At 40.8% G+C, this 21,226-nt stretch overlaps 1 pseudogene; it reads right to left on the bottom strand.

The window, feature by feature from the left end:
* Nucleotides 1-2,734: 2,734 nt before the first annotated feature.
* Nucleotides 2,735-4,347, bottom strand: LOC112315881 (ras-related protein Rab-11A-like; annotated as a pseudogene).
* Between the last annotated feature and the right edge of the window lie 16,879 nt (nt 4,348-21,226).

Here is a 21,226-nt window from a genome sequence, read left to right as displayed (position 1 = left end):
AGTTTGCTTAGGATTATATATTGAATAGACTTTCGTGGGCTTGCCTAGAAACCCTGATGACCACTTGTAACACTGTGTGTGTACGCACATATCTGTCTATCTGTATGTATATATTTATACACACACACAAATTATTTTTGCACTGATTTTTTTGGAGAACAGTTTTTATGTAATACATCCAGTATATTTTCTAAATTGATTTTCCTTCTGCTTATCTTTCATTTCCAAAGTTTGGCTCTAAAGCGTGGTCAAGATTTAGCATGGTCCTGAATAGCATGCCAAGGATTTGCATTTTATTCCCTGTGTGATGGGAATAAAATGCAAATCCACAGCTTAGAGGAGGAGAGTATCATAGTCTACTGGTGGTTTAGGGAGCAGTGCAAAGTTGATCTGATTAGGAGGTCTTGGAGTCAGAAGACAGTTAAGAGGCTGTTAGAATGGCCTAGACTGAGAGCCTCAATGCAGGTGCCAGACAAGAGGAGATACCTGTGAGAATAATTTGGGAGTTAGAATTAGGAGAACTCAAGAAAGGAGTGGTAAGAGGAATGGAGGAGATAATTCTAAGAGCTTTTATTTGTGGTTAATTGGAGGGTAGTGAAAACATTAAGAAAGGCAACCTTCTCTATTGTTTTCTACACACAGATGGGATTCAAAGTTTTCAAGTAGAGATAAAGATAGTCTGAAAAGTCAGACTATAATGCAAGTCTCTTTCTCAACTCAAACAAAAAACAATCTACATGCACCCAGTAGATTTGACATTTAACCTAAAATTAAATGAAATGGAATGCCAAAAAGAAAAAGAAAGAGAGAGAGAGAGAAAGAGAGAGAGAGAAAGAAAGAAAGAAAGAAAGAAAGAAAGAAAGAAAGAAAGAAAGAAAGAAAGAAAGAAAGAGAGAAAGAAAGAAAATGGCAGAACATATGAGGTCGATAATTTTCACTGATGGTCCACTTGACAGTGATGATGAAGCACATTAAATGTTACATTGCAGGGAGTGTTGGGCAGATGCTTGCTAGCTAAGTTTGTGAAACAACAGTCTCTTTCATCCCTGCAGATGTGGAAGTTTTCCTCTTCCAACAGAGCAGCCAGAAACTAGTTTGGAAAGACCCAAACAAGGCCACAAAGCACCCCTAACAACATCCTTTCTAAGATGCTATTACTTTCCACCTTCATCCAAGACTCCCAAAGCCTGTGTGTTTATTGGGTAAAGCACAAGATGAAGGGACTGCTCTGGTCTGAGACCGCATGGGCACCCAACCATGCGGAAGGGTGTGGCTGAGGCTTGGAGCCCAGAAATGGTGTGCTCTCCGCAAAACCACATTCCCTTCCCACCTCCCTCACAAACACTCCAGCTGGCAGAAGGAGAGTTAGAAAATGAGAATGAAGCTTTTCTGTGTTGCATCTATGGGTTCTGTTACCATATTTTTTAAATCAGAAGTCCAGATGCATGACAAATACAGTTGTACTAATGGCAACAAAGGAACAGGATTTCATTTTTCATCCTTACCCAAGTACATGTTTATTGATTCTAGACAGGGGGGAAGGGAGGGAGAGAGAAAAGGATGTAAGAGAGAAACATTGATCTGTTGGCTCTGGCATGCCCCTGACTGGGGGACCAAACCTGCAACCCGGGCTTGTACCCTGACTGGGAATGGAACCCTTGACCTTCTGGTTTATGGGATGATGCTCTGACCAACAGTGCCATATCAGCCTGGGCAAGGACAGAATATTTTTAAAACATTCTGAAAATATCTACAGTATGTAATTGCCATGGTACAAACACATTGTTTGGAATACAGATCCCACAAATATTTACTGGGCCCCCACCAGGGGCCAGGCTCTGTTCCAGGCACTGACAGAAGAGTGGTGGACAACAGGCATGTTATGTCATGGGAATGGGCGCCCTACTGAGTTGTGCATTGAGATGCAAGATCTGGTCCATTAAGTTAAAGACATGATCTGAAAAGAAAATGATCGGGTAATCAGATGGCAGATTTTTCACTTCTACTTGAGTCCCCAAAGTTCAAAAGGACCAATTCAAACCCTGCCTAATAGTGATAGTCTCCCACCTCCAGTGGGAAATCTCTCTCTTCTCAGCTGCCCTGAATTTCCTTTGATCATCTGAAAGCACGTGGCCTTCTATTGTGTGTTACTAATCGTGTATGTCTTTTTAAACAGTCTTTTGTGTTTATGAGGATAGTTCTTGTCCAGGAAAAAAGTGCCTCCTCTTGAATCAACTTTGATGCTTACAAAAATTAAAACCAAAACTTACTGAACTCTGTAACCCTATTAAGGCATTTTAGAAAGTGACTTCCAGAATAATGGAAAAATTTCAAGCTCTGCACTGAGAGAAGAGTGTATGAATTATAAGCTGTTCATCATAAGTCGCTTTGTGGCAAAATGATAGCTTATTTCTAAAGTCTTCTTAGTTTGAGTTAATCAAAACCAACAGGTCTGAGCTTCAAGTGATCAAGTTCTATTATGTATATAGTGCAGGTTTCCATGATGAAAAGTAAATAATAAATGAGGAATCCAAACATTCAGTTTATTCCACTAAGGCTGGTAAAGTCATAATATGAAAAAAAAGCTGAAATCAGAAGACTTAAGACATGGAAAATATGGTAAGTAGGAGGAAGTCATAAAATACAAGAGTGACTATAAGAATTACAAGTGTATTTAAATCTCAGACCTGGGAAATGGCCTACACACAGCCTTCTAGGGGAGAACACAAATGTCTTATAGGTTTTGAAAGCAGTGCACCTTTGGTTTACTTTTGGTGGCTGGTGGAACATGAATAGGAACCACATTGTTGCTGAGAGACATGTCATTTTCAGTTCCATCTGACATTTGCTTCTGGGAAACAGTGAGACATATCTCTGTCAGAATTGTCTAAAAAGCAGCTCCTAAATTTGTAGAGACCAGAGCCGACGGCTCAGTGAATGGCAAACCATTCTTTTCTGCAAAACGTCTTGCTTCATCTATGGGAACTGCCCTGAGATGACACAAATCACCCTTACTGCCCCAAAGCATGGTGACAGTGTCACTATCCGCATGATCGCTCAGGTCTCTCAGCTGTGGTTCTACATTTTCATATCTGAGACATCTAACAATGTCATAAACCAGCGATTTACAACCGGTGTGCTGCAAGAATTTTTAAAAACATGCAATACCTGACTACTTAGTCAGGGGCGCTGGCCTCTTTTCCCTTAGATTCTCAGAAAGATAACAACAGCCGACACAACAATAGCTGTTGGTGTGAATGAATCAAAATTATACCTATTTTTTTTGGTCAGGCAAAAAAAATAACATTTTTTGGTAATTAGTTTATATATGCTGTGGGATGAAAAAGGTTGAAAATCGCTGTCATAACCAAAAAGGCCCCTATGCTCCACGATAGTATGCTGATGCCGTAGCTCAGCATCACTCTTGCTCTGCCGTGTTCCACATCTATACCTTTATTCTTTTCTCATCAACCTGGATGTTTTTTTTTAATTTAAGATTTCATTCATTTATTTTTAGAGAGAGGGGAAGGGAGAGAGTATGAGAGGGAGAGAAACATCAATGTGTGACTGCCTCTTGCCCTCCTCCAGTCGGGGACCTCGCCCGCAACCCAGGCATGTGCACAGACTGGGAATCCAACTGGCAAACTTTTGGCTCTCGGGCCTGCGCTCAATCCACTGAGCTGAACCAGTCAGGGCACAACCTGGATGCTTCTTTTGCAAACTTTACTCGAACAATACTCTTGGTTATGAGATTAAACTTGTTTTGAGTAAATCAAGGCTGGAGATTACTCTTTCCTGGTAAGGCCAACTTTGAAGAGGTAGTGAACTTATGGTCACAGGTGCTCAGTGCTCTTTGGGCATCCCAAGAGTGAGGGCGGAGCAGCAGTGGTATAGGTGGAACCAGGGGGGCATCACTGCAGGGGTAACCAGAGCTTCAGCTGCCGAAATGGGAGATGAACCCCTCCTATTTATGTATATGTCTTATCAGCCTTTGTGGACTCCTTCAAAGCAGGCTGCTTTTGCTATCTCTTCAGATCCCTGTCCTGACACTGCCCTGGCTGCTCTCCCTTTCCCTCCCCCATTCACTAAGCATCGGAAGTTCCTTCTACGCAGAACTGCTTGCTAGTCCTGTATATGTGTCTGGCTCTTTCCAGCCCACACCTTTGTGTACACAATTTCTCCTGATGGAACATGCTTTCCTTCTTTCCTTTGGAGAACTATGGCTCTTTTTGGAAGACTTTGTTCAGAAGTTACTTCCTCAGTTAAGCCCTCCTTTCTTCTCTGGGTCATGCCCTCTGGGCCTTGGGCCTTGGAAAACTCCAAGCTATCTTTTAGCTCCTTTATCATCCTGGATATTTTTTCACTGGTGTGTGTGTGTGTGTGTGTGTGTGTGTAAGCTCTAGGACAAAGTCCTCACTTTATCCAAATCTTTGGGGCCTTGTACCTTTGCCCAGAAGGGGACTATCTGACTTGCCTTCTGAATTACCACGGAGATAGCCACAGGACTCAGAGGCCCTCCTGTCACACACGCACCCCTAATTTGTCCTTGCTAGAAATTTCCCCCAGTGCTCATTCCCTGGTTGAAGGCATTGAGATTTCCCTTAGAACATAAATGTTATGCACTGGATGATCACCTAGAGACCTATATTCTAGTTCCACCTCATCCTGCAATTAGTGACCTCGGCCAAATCGTATCATTTCTCTAGGTCTGTGTATCTCCACTGCTAAGATGAAAGTCAGAACTCAATTCAGATGATATATAGATTTTTTTCCTCCAGTGATTAACTTCAATCGAACGGTAGTGGTTCCCCAGAGAGCTTTGGACACTTAGCCAGAGGCCCATAGTGACTGTTTCTGACCATTTAGCAGAGAAGTGGGAAATGGGGCACACTTGCCTATTACTTGCTGACAGGTTTTCAAGTTCCTCTTAGCTCAAACAATCCACGTTTCATCATTCACGCGAGATTACATGTAAAGTCAGTTCAGTTTTGCTCAGGAGGCCTATGTTAAGTGCCTGCTTCATGCTGTGTACTGAGCGGTGCGAGACAGAAAGAGAATAAATAACACGCAGTTGTTGCCTGTCACCATCTTTGGGTGGTTTATAGAGGTGGGTGATAAGTATTAGCTCCCGTCAGCAGACAATAGCAACTGAGGCTCCGCCAGGGAGTGGAGGAACTGGGTCTCAGGCTAGGTTGATTTGGAGTGCTTTATAGTTTTCCACTCTGCCTCACTACCCTTCATTTAGGAGTGTTTCCCTGCCTGACGCATTACAGCATAAGCCCAGGATAAAGATTGGATAGTGTTAAAAACCTGAAGGAATGAGTATAAAAGGGAACAGAAGAGTCCAGAAGACAAATTGCACCTGTTGTGTGAGGGTTGGTCTTGGCTTCAGCACAGAAAGCCTTCATCAGGCCACATTTACAGGCAAACACATTTCTTCATATCACATGCACCTCAACTCTAAGATTCTGTCCCTTAACATTAATGGGGCTGGAGAGACATAACAGCCCTTCTGGGAGGAAAGAGCACAGGATAATGATTTAAATCAATCTCACTGACACACATCGGGCCATATCCTTGTGCCATGAAGGTGTCTTACCAAACACCACCTGAGGCATTGGTCCTATGTGCTTGTGAGGTTTGGAGGAGAACTTTATATCCATGTGGTTTGAAAATGCCATGATTTTCTAAGTAGTGAGATTTTCTAAGTTAGAGCAGATGGCTGTTTTCTGGGCCAGGTGGATGCATCCTGATGGAGGTGGGGGGTGCCCATAAATCCAGAGTGTGGTCTCTGGACTCCACATGTTCAGATATTCTTAATGGTGAGCAGGCTCTGAGAAAAGTGTTTATGTTACTAGACTCACACAAGGCCAGCAGACATGAAGAAAGGAAGTTATTGACTCATAATAAATTGTCATACTACATGCAATGCACACACTAACAGCATATGCTCCAGTAACATTAGCTAGTAAGGTCATCCCTTCATAACACTGACAGAGCTGGGAAACCAACCAACAGTCAGAAGGTCACTAAGGGAGAACCCAGAGCTGGAGAAAAAAAGATTCAATAAACTGAATGTGATATTTATTTTTGGCCACCGTAACTTTAATATAAAATATAGAATGCCAGCATGGTAGAAGAACCCCTCCTATTTATGTATATGCCTTATCAGCCTTTGCAGACTCCTTCAAAGCAGGCTGCTTTTGCTTATCTCTCCATTTGCTTATATTAACATAAAATATAGACTGTTGGAGCTGGAAGAGACGAAGTTCACCTTAGCCTACTCTCTCATGGAGCAAAAGGGGAAACTGAAAACCAGAAAGAACTGACTTGTCCAAGTTCACAGCATTTTCCCTTGTTCATCCTACGAACATTTATAAAGTACCAGTCAAGAATAAAACCTCATTTTAGTGGAGTCTTTCATAAGCTCAAAAGCCTAGCTCAGAAGATAGATAGGAATAGAACCAATTGTCATACAGTATAATCAGTGCTGTAAGATGGGTTGGCAATGATTTTTCTATTAAGGGCTGCACAGTAAATATGTTAGGCTCTGCAGGCCATATAGTCTCTGTTGCAACTCCTAAACTCTATTGCTGTAGCACAAAATCAACCATAAATAAGATATAAATAATAAAAGTGGCTATGTTCCAGTAAAATTTTATTTACTGACATTGAAATTTAAACTTAATATTATATTCACATGATGTGAAATATTACTCTTCTTTTGATTTTCTTCCCAGCCATTTAACATTGTAGAACTATTCTTAACTCACAAGCCTGCAAACCAGGTGGCAGCTGCATTTAGTCTGCAGGCAGTAGTTGGCTGACCCTTGTCTTAGTGGAATTTGGTTCCAAATGATTTTTCACCATCCGGGAAAGTATGATGTAGTTGTTGATCAGATACAAGGAGGAAAAAGATTTTATGCTCATCAGGGTCACTCTGAAAAGGCAGGTACACAGAGGTGAGTTCTAGTCCAAGGACAGTCAAAGATAAGAGGCCTGAAAGCCCCTAGGTCATCCCCACCCCACCTCTATTTCCAAGTAAACACTAAGTGCTTCTGTCGTCTTGAGCCAACTTTTATTTATTTACTTTTCACATTACAGAGATTCTGACTTTTGTGCTGTATAAAATGTAGGTTCCTCTGCAGAATAGCTGGCCCTTTCCAAAGTTACCACATAGCCATGTTTACAGAGAATCAAATGGCTTCATGGGACTCATTCCCTTCAGGGTTCAAGTAATTTTTGGACAGCATTAGGGTGCCCTGTGTGCGGCTTTGGGGAGACTGACAACCTTCCCCTAGTAGATGTGAGCATACAGGCAGGTCTTCCTAATCTCTGTATGCCTTGCCCTTCAAAGAAAAGTTTAACACTTCAATGTCCCTAGGCTTTGTCATGCGCACTTTCCCTGATGAAAGATATGTGCTCTTAAACCTTCCAGGAGAATTCTCTGGGTCTCAGTTTCCTCACCTGTAAAATAGACATCATAATATCACCTACATCACAGGTTCTTGTGAAACTGCATGTATGACAGAACTCTGTAAACTGTCAAATACTATATAAATGATCTTACAACCTTCCACCATTTGCTTCCATCCCTACACTCAACACGGCCACTTTATCTTTCTGGGTAAAGAAAGCCAGATCCTTTCCTTATCTCAAAAGCCAGAAGGGTGAATTTAGTGCTTCTAAATTCCCTTCCAATTCTACCATTCTGGCCCCGAGTCTTGTTAAGAAAGGAGTTTTTCACTATATGGAGAACAGTTTTACATTATGATTGAAGGTGAAGAAGGGCAGGAACAAAGAGGCCAGACATGGAAAGACAACAACAAAAAAAGAAGGGAAACTTAGCCCTAGATAAGCAGTAACACCAAGTGCCCTCCTCATTTGGTGTCCGGTATAAAATGTCTGTGTCCTTACGAAGCAAAAAAGCCGTATTCATTGGCATAATCTAGACTTGCTTTACCTCAGGAGCTCAAGAATTTTATCAACCTTTCTTTTCCCTCCTTACCAGAATCAATCAATGAGTGGACATGTTGATGAGATTATCTATCTAGCAATTTTTAACAAGGGGGCTCTCTGCCCAGACACTTCGATGTGGCACACACATTGCTATATCATGCTTTTTTTTTTTTTTTTTTTTTACCTCTGCTGGGAGTGATAGCTCCCACAAAGCTGACCAAGTCATGTCCCACACACATTTCCCCCTTCTTTTTCTCCTATTCCACTTTCATAAAGAAGGAGTGTGTAAGTCCGTTGATCAGTAGGTTAAATGCTATTTTACCCTCTAAGGAAAGTGACCTTGTTTTGAAGGAGCCAGTATGGGATAGGAGTGGGCACAGGGCTGGCCTGGCTGGCAAATGGGGGCAGGTGAGGCAAGCAGGAAGATTAGAGAAACCTGTTTCTCTCCTTCCTCCACACTCCTGGCTTGAGATATTTAAGGAGGTGGATCCAAACCCAGGACCAATCCTGCGGACCAATCCAAAGCTTGTTTTCTGCAAAGGGAATGGATTTTGGTAGGGCTGTCTGTGAACTATACATCTCTGGGATCTAAGAGATGGGTCCAGGCCTCTAACAATAGGTAGATTGGAAACCTTATCAATTCTCTTGTGACCTATATATTATCGGCCCACAGAGATAAACTGATTTGCAAAAGAATGTACTGTTTAGTAGGTCACAGTTTCTCACAACCACAGGGGCCTAAGAAACACTTTTCAAGAATCTAGATATTCAGTACCTATTATCAAAAACTATAAATGTCCCAAATAAATAGCTGGTATTAGCCTTAATTATTTCTGAAATGGAAAACTTATGGTCCTTAGGATATACCCCAAGCTTTCCCATCCCTGTGCATTTATTCCAACTGTTCCCTGTACTTTACAGACCCTTCCCTATCAAGCATTCTTCCCACCACTGATTACTGCAGGACCAAATCCTGCCATGGTTGCATTCCGAGTTCTGACTTCTTTATGAAGAGTACTCTCATTTATTCAGTTCTCGTTATAGTTACATTTTTATGAGTTTATATTTTGCCTCCCAATGAGAGAATATGTTCCTTAAGGCCTCAAACGTATCTTTATGTCTCCTTGTTTTCAAAATTATGCCTGGTTCAGGTCTTTCAAACAAAGTAGGCATTAAAAAAAAATCTGTTGATTATTTGTTTAACCAGAACACAATATCCATGATCCTCATCTATAAATGGAATGTTTGCACTATTTGAAGTCTGAACCACCAAAACTTTGTTAAAGATTTCAATTTAAAACAAACAATAGACTTCTAGAAAATTTCCTGAGTTCAGCACATTCCAACTGAGTTTTGTACCTTCTGCATATTTATCCAAGTAGTTGAATAATTTGAATTCAAGTTTTGAATAATAAGCCTAAGGCATGGCAAGGTCTTCAATCACCAAGAAAGATTCAAGTATATTCAGACTATGTGGTTTCCAAAGGAGAAGCTTGGATGGATGTTTTGAAAAGGATTTCAACAAGAGGGACTGAGCTAAAATGTTTGCCTGAATAAATATTACTTGTACAGCAAATGAAGCCATCACATGCCTTATCCTCATCCTGGTTCATGAACTCGTTGCTGTAACTCTTTATCTCCCCAAATAATTAAGAGGGAGGGGGAGGTAAAATGTGAGATGGAATGTGCTATGGACTGAATGTTTGCATCTACCCAAAACTCATATGTTGAAATTCTAATCCGCAGTGTGATGGCATTAGGAGGTAGGGCCATTGGGAGACAGATAAGTCAGTAATGAGGGCAGAACCTTCACAAATGGCATTAGTGCCCATAAAAGCAGAGGCCAACCACTCTTCCCGTCAATGGCATGATAATGAGGAAAGACAAATACAGAAGTAGTTAACAATAATTAGAGGCAGAGGAGCACATGGTCTCTTTGGGGGAAAAGGTTGGAGGAGGAAGCCTGTACAGTGAAAAACAGAAAATATTTGACTTGGGTTATAAACAATATGGCATAAAATAAAAATCTCAAGCCTGTGAGTTTAAGACCTTATTGGGGGATATGCACGTGCAAACTGGATATTCACATGCAAAAGAATGGGATTGGACCCTTATTACACCACATAAATCAACTCAAAATGGACTAATGACTTAAATGTAAGACCTGAAACCATAAAATTCCTAGAAGAAAAAAAGGAACAGAGTAGACTTCCCAAAGAAGGTACACAAATGACCGACAGATAATGAAAAGGTACTCAACATCACTGATCATCAGGGAAATGCAAATCAAAACCATAATGGGATATCACTTCATGCTTGCTAGGATGGCTGTTATCAAAAAAGTTAAAGATAATTAATGTTGGTGAGGATGTGAAGGAAAAAGGGCCCCTGGTGTGCTGTTGGTCAGAATGTAAATTAGTACATAAATTAGCCATTTTGGAAATCCAAACGAAGGTTCCTCCAAAACTTAAGACTAGAATATGATCCAACAGTCCTACTTCTGGGCACATCCAGAAGGTACGAGTATATCCAAAGGGATGGAAATCCGGGTCTCAAAAAGGTGTCTGTACACCCATCTTCACTGCAGCATTGGTCACAACAGGTAGGGTATGGAAGTAGCCTAAGTGTCCACTGACAGGTGAATAGATAAAGAAAAGGTGGTATGTACATTCAATGGAATATTTTTCAGCCTTAGAAAAAGGAAATCCTTATGGAGAGGGGCAACTACTTTCATATGCCAAAGTATTTCTTATCTTTCTGGGAAAACTTATTTAGGTATAAAATGTTCATCTTACTACTTTTCAAAAAGGTGTATTTTAATAAGCTTACAATTTATGTGCAGCTTGTGGCCAGAATTTGAAAGTTGTTAGTGTCATATCAAAGATATTTTAGCCTGGCTGGTGTGGCTCAGTGGTTTGAGCGCCAGCCTACAGACCAAGAGACTGCCGGTCTGATTCCCGGTCACAGCACATGCCTGAGTTTCGTGCCAGGACCCCAGCTGGGGGTGTATGAGAAGCAATCAGCCCATGTTTCTCTTGCACATAGATGTCTCTCCTTCTCTTTCTCCCTCCCTTCCCTTCTCTCTAAAATTAATTAATTAATTAGCTAGTTAATTAATTAATTAAAATGTTTTAAATTATACCACCACAAGATGTATCATTTCAAGTTTATTTTGCCCAGCTAATGAGTAGCAACAGATGTCAATTAGCATAATAATGGTATCTTCATATTCACTATGTTAACTAAAATCTAACACAAGTTAAAAACCATATCATACTTATCCAGTTTATCCGTTAATTTCAAATTATGCACCTATAAAAAGAACTTATAATTGCATTGGGAACCTGAAAAAATAAAGAAGAAAAGGCCAAGAGCTAACTAGCTCTCCTTCTGCCATCTGCACACCAGGAAGCAGGCTCACCAGACACCAGATCAAGGTGGCTTGATTCTAAATCTCAGCCTCTCGTGCTGAGAATAAATGTCTGTTATTTCAGCCACCCAGTCTGTGGTGTTCTGTTAAAAGGACCAAGACAGAATGTTGGTACCTAGTATGGCCATGGCACTTTATAGAATAATCTCAGTTGGATCAGCAGCCCAATGAGAAAGATATATACACCTGTCTTACAGATGATGAAACTGGTTGAGGAGGGTTAGTAACTGCTCCACGGTCACAATGTTCATACTGTTTTCATTGCACAATGCTGCCTGCTTGCAGTGTTTTCACAGCAATCCAAATAGATGAGAAAAATGGATTGAGGTAAAAAAAAATTTGTACTGGAAATGCATTGTGGATAATGAACAAGGCAAAACTCTGGGCCATACGATAGGGGATGTGGCTCCCACTGTGTCGTGAGCCACCTAAGTGTCTGACCTCAGTCAAGTTACTCCACTTCAAAATCGTAAATTCGGACTGTAAGTACTGAAAAATGCAAATTGAAGATCACTTATTCCTACCCAATCTCCTCCCCTTGCAGAAGAGAAATTAGAAGCTCAGATGAAGCCACCTCCCTATCTATAGTCACACAAGAGCAGAACTCAGGTTTATCAAATCCATCTAAGGCTCCTTCCCCTGGGTTCTGTCTCTCCTCCCTGGGCCTTTGTGTCCTTGTTTATAAAGGAAACCTCCAAAACTCTGGTGTATTTTCTTAGTCAGTTTGGGCTGTTACAAGATAATTTCATAGACTGATGGGGTGGCTTAAACAACAAACACTGATTTCTCACAGTTCTGGAAGCAAGAACTCCAAGATCAAGGTCCCTACAGATCAGGTGTCTGTGAGGGAACTCTTCCCAGTCACAGATAGCTGTTTTCTTCTTGTATCCACACATGGCAGGGGGCGGGGGGGGGGGGAGAGAGAGAGAGAGAGAGAGAGAGAGATTATCTCCCATGTGTTTCTTATAAGAGCACTCATTTCAAAAGGTGGGACAACTGTAACTGAACAACAATAAATTAAAAATAAAAAGCACTCATTTCAATCTTGAGGGCTCTACCCTCAGGACCAAAGTACCTCCCAAAGGCCCAATTTCCTAATATTATCACAGTGAGGATTAGGATTTCAATAAAAGAATTTTACAGAAGCACAAACATTTAGTCCATAACATGTGTGCTCCACTTAGATTATGGTATGCAAATGTAGAGGATTTTATTATGATTTTTTGGTACATAACTGTAAAAAGTGAGAGTTCTCTGAGCCTCTGTGTGGGGGGTGGGAGAGAGGAAAAATGAAAATGTGCCCTAGAGTGAAACCTGTTCTTAGAGTTGTCTCTGATTCTAGTAACATACCTGAGTTTTTGTTCTTTATAGCCAAAGCCAAAGCAAAACAAGAAAAGAAAAAGCTAACTATAAAATAAAGAAAAACACCTTTATCCAAATGAACTCTTTCCAGAGCAGGATATTAGTGTATATGTGTAGAAACGTCCAAATGCTAGTAGCCTAAGGAAGGTTACATAATGCACACCCCCGCACCTCCACACACAAAGAGCATTTACACCCTGGGTCTCTCCTCAGACTTTCAATCTTGCTCCTCCACCAGAATAACTATTATTAACCTGAAAAGGCTAAAAACTGCCAGCATATGAGCTTTGGCCCAGTGAGGTGATGGTGGAACATGTAAAAGGCTTTACATTATTCATATAAAAAGGCTAGAACTGCCTTTTTTCTGTGACATTTGGCTCAGTGAGGTGATGGTGGCCCAGCCCTCCTTTCCTCTCACTGCATTTGGCACACATGTGCTTCCTGCAGGTCTGTTTCTTGGCCTGGACCATCAGGTCAGCGTTTTGTTTAACAATTGCTGGGGCTTTTACTGAAATACCTCTCTGCTTGGAGGGAGGAGACTTGTCTATGCCCCCTTAAAAGTAAATATATTATGCCACAACAGAGCATAGCTAGAAGGGTACAAACAGTATTTTCCAAACTGTTTTCCTCTGAACTCTAACCCTGGGAGATGTTATGTATCGAAAGGATCAAGGTCAAATAAGCTGGAGAAACTCCGCCTTCTGCATTGCCTCTTCCAGTCATTAACGCACAGGAACATGGTAAAGTCTCCTCTGCTGGCTCCTCCTCTGTACCAGATTTCTGAATTTGAAGTGCCCCAGGGCTTGGCTTTGTGCCTCAGCTTCTCTCTACAATCTCCCTAGTGATCTCATCCAGCTCTGTGACTTTAAATGCCATCTGTAGGCCAATAATTTCCCGATTTATATCACAAACCCTTCTCCCAAGCTCCAGGCTCATAGACGTATAAGATCTGCCTATATGGTAGCACCTCTTACATGTGTAGTATGTACCTTGAATTTAACATGGATACAACAATCGCTTGATTTCCCTCACGTTTTTAAGCCTTTGCTTCCCTAGTCTATCCCAGCTCAGTTGATAACACTGCTGTGTAATTAATTGCTCAGGCCCACAAGCTAGAAGTCATTGCTGTCTTCTCTCTGGTCCCTATTTCCCACAGTAACCCATCAGGAAGTCCTGTTGTTTTTACTCCTCCAAACCGTGTGGACACCACCCACATCTTTTTATCGCACTGACAACCCCATCATTATCTCTCAGATGAACTACTGCAAGAGCCTCCTAACTGCTTTCCACTTATAGTCTTGGCCTCTAAATTCCATTCTCTACCCAACAGCCAAGGAGATTTTTTTTTTCAAATTGTAAATTGGATTGTGCCAAGGCTTAAAACCCTTCAAATTGCTTTCCATTTCACCAACAATCAAATCTTACTTCTTACCAAGGCCTCTAAGATCATACCTCGTCATAGGCAATTTCCCCCTCAGTTTCTCAGCTATTTTCTCTTCCTCCAATATGCCAAGCTTTTTCTTGCCAAGTCTGTGGATTCATTGTTTTCTCTGCTTCTTGGTTTTTCCCACCTCCAGTCTTCCCCGTAATATCACTTGTTAAGGTCTTCATAGTTCTTACCATTATTTGAAATCTTACTCATTTGCTTTTCAGTATTTTTTTTTTGGAACCACAACCAGAAAGTAAATTCTATTAAGGCAGGGAAGGGAATTTATCTGTCTTGTTCACTCCTCACCAGGGTGTTCTCAGTACCTAGAGCAGTTCCTGGCACATAATAGATGCTCAATAAATGTTAATGGCATGAAAAGATTTAAGAGGTTATGCAGTGGAGAAAACTGTGAAACTTAGTTGAACTCAATATTCTTTAAATTTATTTGACCACAGAACCAACCTGCCATTGTAAAGAATATTCATGATCCCAGAGATTTTCTCCTACAATATACTTTGCTTTGTGCTAGTTTAACATCAGTGTTGAGAAGAGCTCATGTTTCAGACCCTGTGGATCTTCAATACCAAAACTTGAAAATCTCTTGTAAGCAGGTATTTTGGCAGGTGTTTGGGAGTCTGGGATATTTTTATTGGGAGAATGATAGTTTTAAAAGTAAGTTCATTGGTATTTTTTTTCCTTGAGGTATGGGTTCAAGAAAATCAAGGTAGCAGCTCAATAGTACAGGGTTCAGGAGCAGATGAGGCGTTGGGGGTGGGAGGGAAGCAGCTCTGACAGGATACGGAGAAATTAAGGGATGTGGTTGAGTAAGGGTGGACGAGACCGAGGCCCGGGGAAGCTCTCCTACTTCCAATGGAACTTTTAGAAACAGAACCCTGCAGTTGGGAAGTTGGCTATGTTTATACCATGTATGTTTTCTGCAATTATTTCTTTTCTGTTTTCCCTCATGTTTAGTAAAGCTGTCTTAAAAATACCAGCCTGTCTCCATTATGCCAAGGGAATACATTTGTATCCACAATGAAATTTTTAAAGGGGAAACCATACAGCCTTGGGTGAGGCACGAACAGGTGATATGGTTGAGTGTGAGAATCTGGAAAACAGAAACCCAAAGTAAAGATGAAAGCCAAGCCGCAGAGTCAGGGGATGTTGTTCATCCCCTTCCAGTCTGGAGATGCTTTTTCAAAAGTCTGGTTTGGTTCAGTGCTGATCTGTTTAAACTTTGGAGGGTTTTGTGCTGAGCCCTAACTAGACAAGGCTGATTCTTTACAGAGCCACACATATACAATATTAACCTATAAAAGACAGTTGATAAGGGAATTGTCTAGTTCAGCGTTTTTCAACCAGTGTGCTACAAGAATTTTTAAAACATACACTACCTGACTATTTAGTGGGGGGCAGTGACCTCATTTCCCTTAGTTTATCAACTAAAACATGGCAATAGCCATCCACTGGGAATGCATCAAAATATGCCTATTATTTTGTCAGATTGGCAAAAAACATATCTTTTGGTGTGCCGCAGAATTTTAATAACTAGTTTATGTGTGCCATGAAATGAAAAAGGTTGAAAATCGCTGCTCTAGATGCATAAAAAGCCCCAGATGAAATCAGATGCGAGCACTTGAGAAAGTCCTCAATGATTTGAAATGTGTGTAAAGAGCACGTGAGGAGTTTGTACACACGGCCCAGAGCTCTGGCTCGGGCCTCACAGCTCCTCAGTTCATGATTACACAAAGGTTGGCAGCTGAATTTTGTATTTGGGGGCAGGCTTTTGCTTTGTTCTTGGACAGACCAATGGGGGAGCACTTTCAGTCATAAAGATGACTGAAAACTGGGTGAATAACCCAGATGTAAAGGCTTTAGATTAGGGGAATTGGGAATTTAGTAAGATAAAGAGCTGGCTCTGTGGCAGATAGGTAGCAATCCTGAAGGGGGACTTACGTTGTTTGTGGTTTTTCTTTTTTAGGTAGGACCTGGTTTGGGGAGCGTATCTGTCAGGGTTCTCCAGAGAAACAGAACCAACGGTGTGTGTGTACATTCTGCAGTCGACACTCCAGTCCGAGTCTTAAAGCTGGAACTGCTGTAGAACGAGGAAGAGCTGATGTTCTGGCTTTAGGCCTGTCAGGCAGCAGGACTCTCTTTTACTCAGGGGAGGGTTAGCCTTGTGTTCAGGTCTTCAATTGACTGACTGGGTGAGGCCCACCCACATTATGGACCACAATCTGCTTTACAAAGTCTACTGATTTAAATGTTAACCTCATCCAAAACGCCTTCATGGAAACACTCGGAATAATGTCTGAGCAAAATCTGGGCACCCTGTAGCTTAGTCCAGTTGACACATAAACTGTACCACCACAGGGAGTGAAAGATGTGCATCACCGGATTTGTACCCGGGGTGCTGAGCTGGCTCCAGAAACATGGTGGCAGGTTTGACATAAGAAGGGAGAGAATCAGACCCTGCACCAGGCTTCGCCAGTGGATTCCATGAACATGACACTTGAGACTCAGTTTGCTTCTCTTTTCTATTCTGCATTGTCCATATGTTATCTTTAAGTCCTAGTGTTATAGGTTGAAGTACGTCCCCCTAAAAAATATATGTTGAGTCCTAACATCTAATATCTTAGAATGTCGCTTTATTTGAAGATAAGGTCTTTACAGAAGTAATCAAGTTAAAATGAGACCATTAGGGTGGACCCTAATCCAATATGATTTGTGTCCTTGTAAGAGCATCCATTTGCACCCAGAGATATGCATAAAGGGAAGACACTGTCAAGAAACAGGGAAAGCATACTGCGATCTATAAGTCAAAGGGAAAACCCTGGAACAGATCTTCCCTCGTAGCTCTCAGAAAGGACAACCCTGCTTGATTTCAGACTTCTAGCTTCCAGAACTTTCAGACAATTTTTTGGTGTTTAAGCCACTCCATTTGTGGTACTTTGTTATGACAGCCCTAGGATAACATATAATACATAAGTAAGTGACTTCCTGTGTTAACTACACTTGGAAGAACAAAGGAAGGAGTTGATGCACGGGCAGGTATGAAGCTTCAGGGCGAGGGGAGCAGCAGCATGGAGGAGAGGCAAGGGACAGCAAAGAGGTAAGAGGCCTGAATGGGTGGGCAGTGGTCCAAGCAGAATCTCAAATGAGATGTTAAGGATGATAGTACTTTGTATACAAAAAAATCCAATGCATGAGGGCAGATATCACCATGACCATTGACAATATCATCACCAAAAAAAGTTTACTGGGCTACCTTCTGGAAAAACTATGGACACAACTAGTTCATAGCGGTCATTCCCGTGTTTGATCAACTGAGAAGCATTAATGGGGTTTATATTAACTTTTTTAATGTTAAAAATTAAAAGGTTTGCATTAACGTTGACAGTGTTGAAAAGTAAAGGGTACATATTAACTCTGACAATGTTAAAAAGTAAAGGGATAATCTTTGGCTACATCTGCTTTAACACTGAGGCACACACATTTTGACAGAGGATGTATGGGAGCCATAGTGACTGCAGCCTCGTGCCTCGAAAATACATCTTTGTCTGAATGATACCACATAGCGTGTTAGCACAGTTTCCTGAGGTACCCCTTCCACCGAAATGTTGCCCTAGGCATGGATGAAGAGACCATAAGACCATAGGAGTGGAAAAAAGGAAGGGTGAATAGAAGAAAGAAATGACAGAAGGGAGGAAGGGAGAAAAGGAGGGATAAAGGGAGAGACATAGGACTTTTTCTTACCGCAGAGCCAAGTTCCAATCCATTTGAAATAACCAGATGTGGCTTCAGGTAATACTGGATATTTCTAAAGTAGATCTTTGGGATATTTTTGATAAATGTGTGGTTAAATTATTCATATGGGGTAAAAATATTATTTAATAATAATCTGCAAAAATTAATGCTTCTCGAGTGTCTTCATTTCATGGTTTACTTTAAAAATCTTTAAAGTACCATCAAATTTCTGAAAATGTAATGAAGATTGCTTGGAGGTCTAGGAACTAGCTAAAAGGGAGAGAAATCTGATGACAGTATCCTGACATCTTTAAAACTGAGTAAAACTAATATGTGACGACAGCTATTCCTTTATTCTTCCATTTTGAAGAATTGCTGTTATTCGTTCTCCTTGCCTAGCTCCTTATTAATTATAATTTTAGGGCTATGTGCATGACTCAAGTTCTATTACATATCAAATGACTTCCCACATATCTAAGTTTGGAATCTGTGTCTTTTAATAGACAGAAGTTTCTCTCCCACAGAAAAGTGATACAGTAACAATGATCAGACAGTCAAAATGAATGTCACTGTCCTTCTTCCTTACTGAAGAACTTTTGATGCTTCCAGTTCCAAGTACAGCTACAGATGGAAATCATAATGATTCATTGGCAATAGGTTTCCTGGGGCAGGGGGTGGGAGGATGGATTGAGTATCCATCTACCTTAGGGATCTGTTAGTACACATACAAGGCAAATACTTGATGTGGTCTCTAAGGAAAAATTTGATAGATCTTTCCTGACTGGGATGGTCCATATATAGACTAGACTATATTAATGTCTCTAAATATTCTGCAAGAGTCTGATATCCATTGTACTCTGAAATCATTTTTGTAAAGAAGGTCTAAATGAAGTAAATGGCAGTGGCAATGACTTTGGGAGGGTCTGAACCAGTTCTGATGTAATGTATCTTCCAGGAAAATCCAAGGACTTTTGGGGGGTGCTTGTTTCTGGTTCCAATGCAGATCGTGACAGTCTTGGGTAGACTTAATGCAAGTGGGCACGATTACGCAGAGCCGTTCCCCATCATTAGTGGGAGTGAATTCCTCTGCCTGAATTCTGCCAACACTGTTTCTAGCCAGACATCCATTAGTAAACATTGTAGTCTTAAAACAGTGGTTGGCTTCTGTGGCTGGCTTGTCTGCATAATGGAAATGAGGTCCAGATTTTTAGAAGTATCAACATGGGCAAGCATCAAAATGCTGTTCTCTAAGAGATGAAGTTAGAAATTTGGGGTATCCAGAACAGAATTTTGGATAAAGGTCTGTTTAATTTCTTTTTTAAATTTTAAAATGTTCTTAGTTGAAAATGTAAAAATACTTCTCGTTTTGTGATAATTTCAATTAAGGAGGTAACACCCTAGTTTTAACTTTGCCTTGCTCAATTGTCACTTGACTTCTTCATAGAGATCAGCATGAACTGAAACATCTTTCTTCAACCTGAGTAGTTGATCATTCCAAGTGGGTATTTTTAACAAGTTGAGAAGGTTTAGTTAAAATGCACATTATAAAGAATTGTAATACATTATATATTTAGCATACACTTCGCAGTTTAAAAACATGCCCCACCCCCCACCTGTGTTCTCTTTTTGGATCCTTGACAGCCCTGTAATGTAGAAGGGAAAGGCAAACATCTACCTGTTACAAGCGAGAAAATAGCTCAGAGAGATTAAAAACTTGGCCAAAGTCACAAGTAAATTAGTCTGTTTTCAAGATCAACCTGAAGGTCAAGAGAGTTATTTCCTAGTATTCCTTGTTGAGGAAGAGAAACACTGCCAGTTAGGTGGGAGGATTCCAACTCTGTAACCTGCACACAAGTCCTTTGACCTGGTCTGGATTTGGCTCTGGCTCCCCAGGCTTGCTAGAACCTTGTGATAACTTATCTAGACTGAAGAGTGTTTAGCCTTAAAAGATTTACTTTCCACAAACAGGTAGTAAGAAATCACAAAATTTTATCAGAAAACCAATGCGATAAGAAGTTTTTGAGACTATTTCATAAACAGGTAGTACTTGATATGGTTACAAAAATAAAGTACATTGCCCCCTTAAATGAGGCACAACAAATAAACAAGATGGATTAATTGCAGAGATCAGCTTAGAAGCATTGGCACACTTGGTAGGCATTCGTCAATAGTCAGATGCTGAACTTGCTGAGTCTCCTTCCCTGGAAGAACCCTATGACCCTCCACGTGTTCTCTTTTCCAGTCACAGTGACCATCATACCATTTTACCTGTGGAAAAGAGGGTTCAGAGACCAACGGACTGGTCCAAGGTCACTTAGTGAGTCATTAGGAGAGACTATCCCCAGGGGTAATTTCTCCTCAATGATTTGATTGTCACAAATAAGTGACTTGCCTGAGGTAATCAAAGGGAAATATTTGGAGAATGAGAAAATATTTGGAAACATTGATGGCATGCTTATCAAATATGCAGGTGACTAGGTCCGAATGCTCATCCTTGCTCAGTCTCTAATTAATTATGAGATTTTGACAAGTTTCTTCACTAGACTGGGCCTCAATATCTTTGGAGAAAAGAAATAGTTGAATTAGATCAGATGTTTTCAAATGTTCCTCTTCTTTTCTAAGAAAGGTTTTAATATTTTAAACATTTATTTAAAGTACATTGTAATGCTATAAATTTAATTGATAAAAGGTGAGCTGCCTAAAATCCCAACCTTCTTCTTGACTCTTCCCACCTCCTACTGGATTGGAAAGAGTCCAAACCCACAGTATTGGGTAATGTGAAATCTCCATCATGTTCTAAGATTCAATGTTTTTATGATTGGAAGCAACCGGATTTTTAATCTGCTACCTGTTCACATCCCCTACAACACTTAATGAAAGAGTTGGGGGAGCTGGGTGTGGATCCTGACTCCACCAACCAATTATCTCTGTCACTTTAATCAAGTTGCTTTACCTCTCTAAGTCTCTGTTTCCTCGTCTGTAAAATGAAGACAGTAGCTCTTCCTGGGTACCAGTACTTTGTAAACTGCAAAAGATGGAATAATGCACAGTGTTATTAGTATTACTTCTGTGCCTAACACCTTTCTGTGGGGAAGTGGCTTTATCCTCAGAATGACATGGAGTACCAATATGGGTTAAGCCGCTCTTTGGCAAGCTTGCCTAAGAATAGAGGTGGGATCTATCATATTTGGGCTTATCTTTCCTGTGAGCTGAAAGCCCAAATCAGTAGGGAAGGTGTGCGCTATCAATACAGCAAATAATTAAATCAAGGAGGCACCATTGTTAAGTTTAAAGGGAAA

Source organism: Desmodus rotundus, chromosome 5 (assembly GCF_022682495.2).
Source record: "Desmodus rotundus isolate HL8 chromosome 5, HLdesRot8A.1, whole genome shotgun sequence".
NCBI classification, from domain to species: Eukaryota; Metazoa; Chordata; class Mammalia; order Chiroptera; family Phyllostomidae; genus Desmodus; species Desmodus rotundus.
Note: the sequence above shows the minus strand (reverse complement) of the source record. Positions and strands in the feature narration are given on the sequence as shown.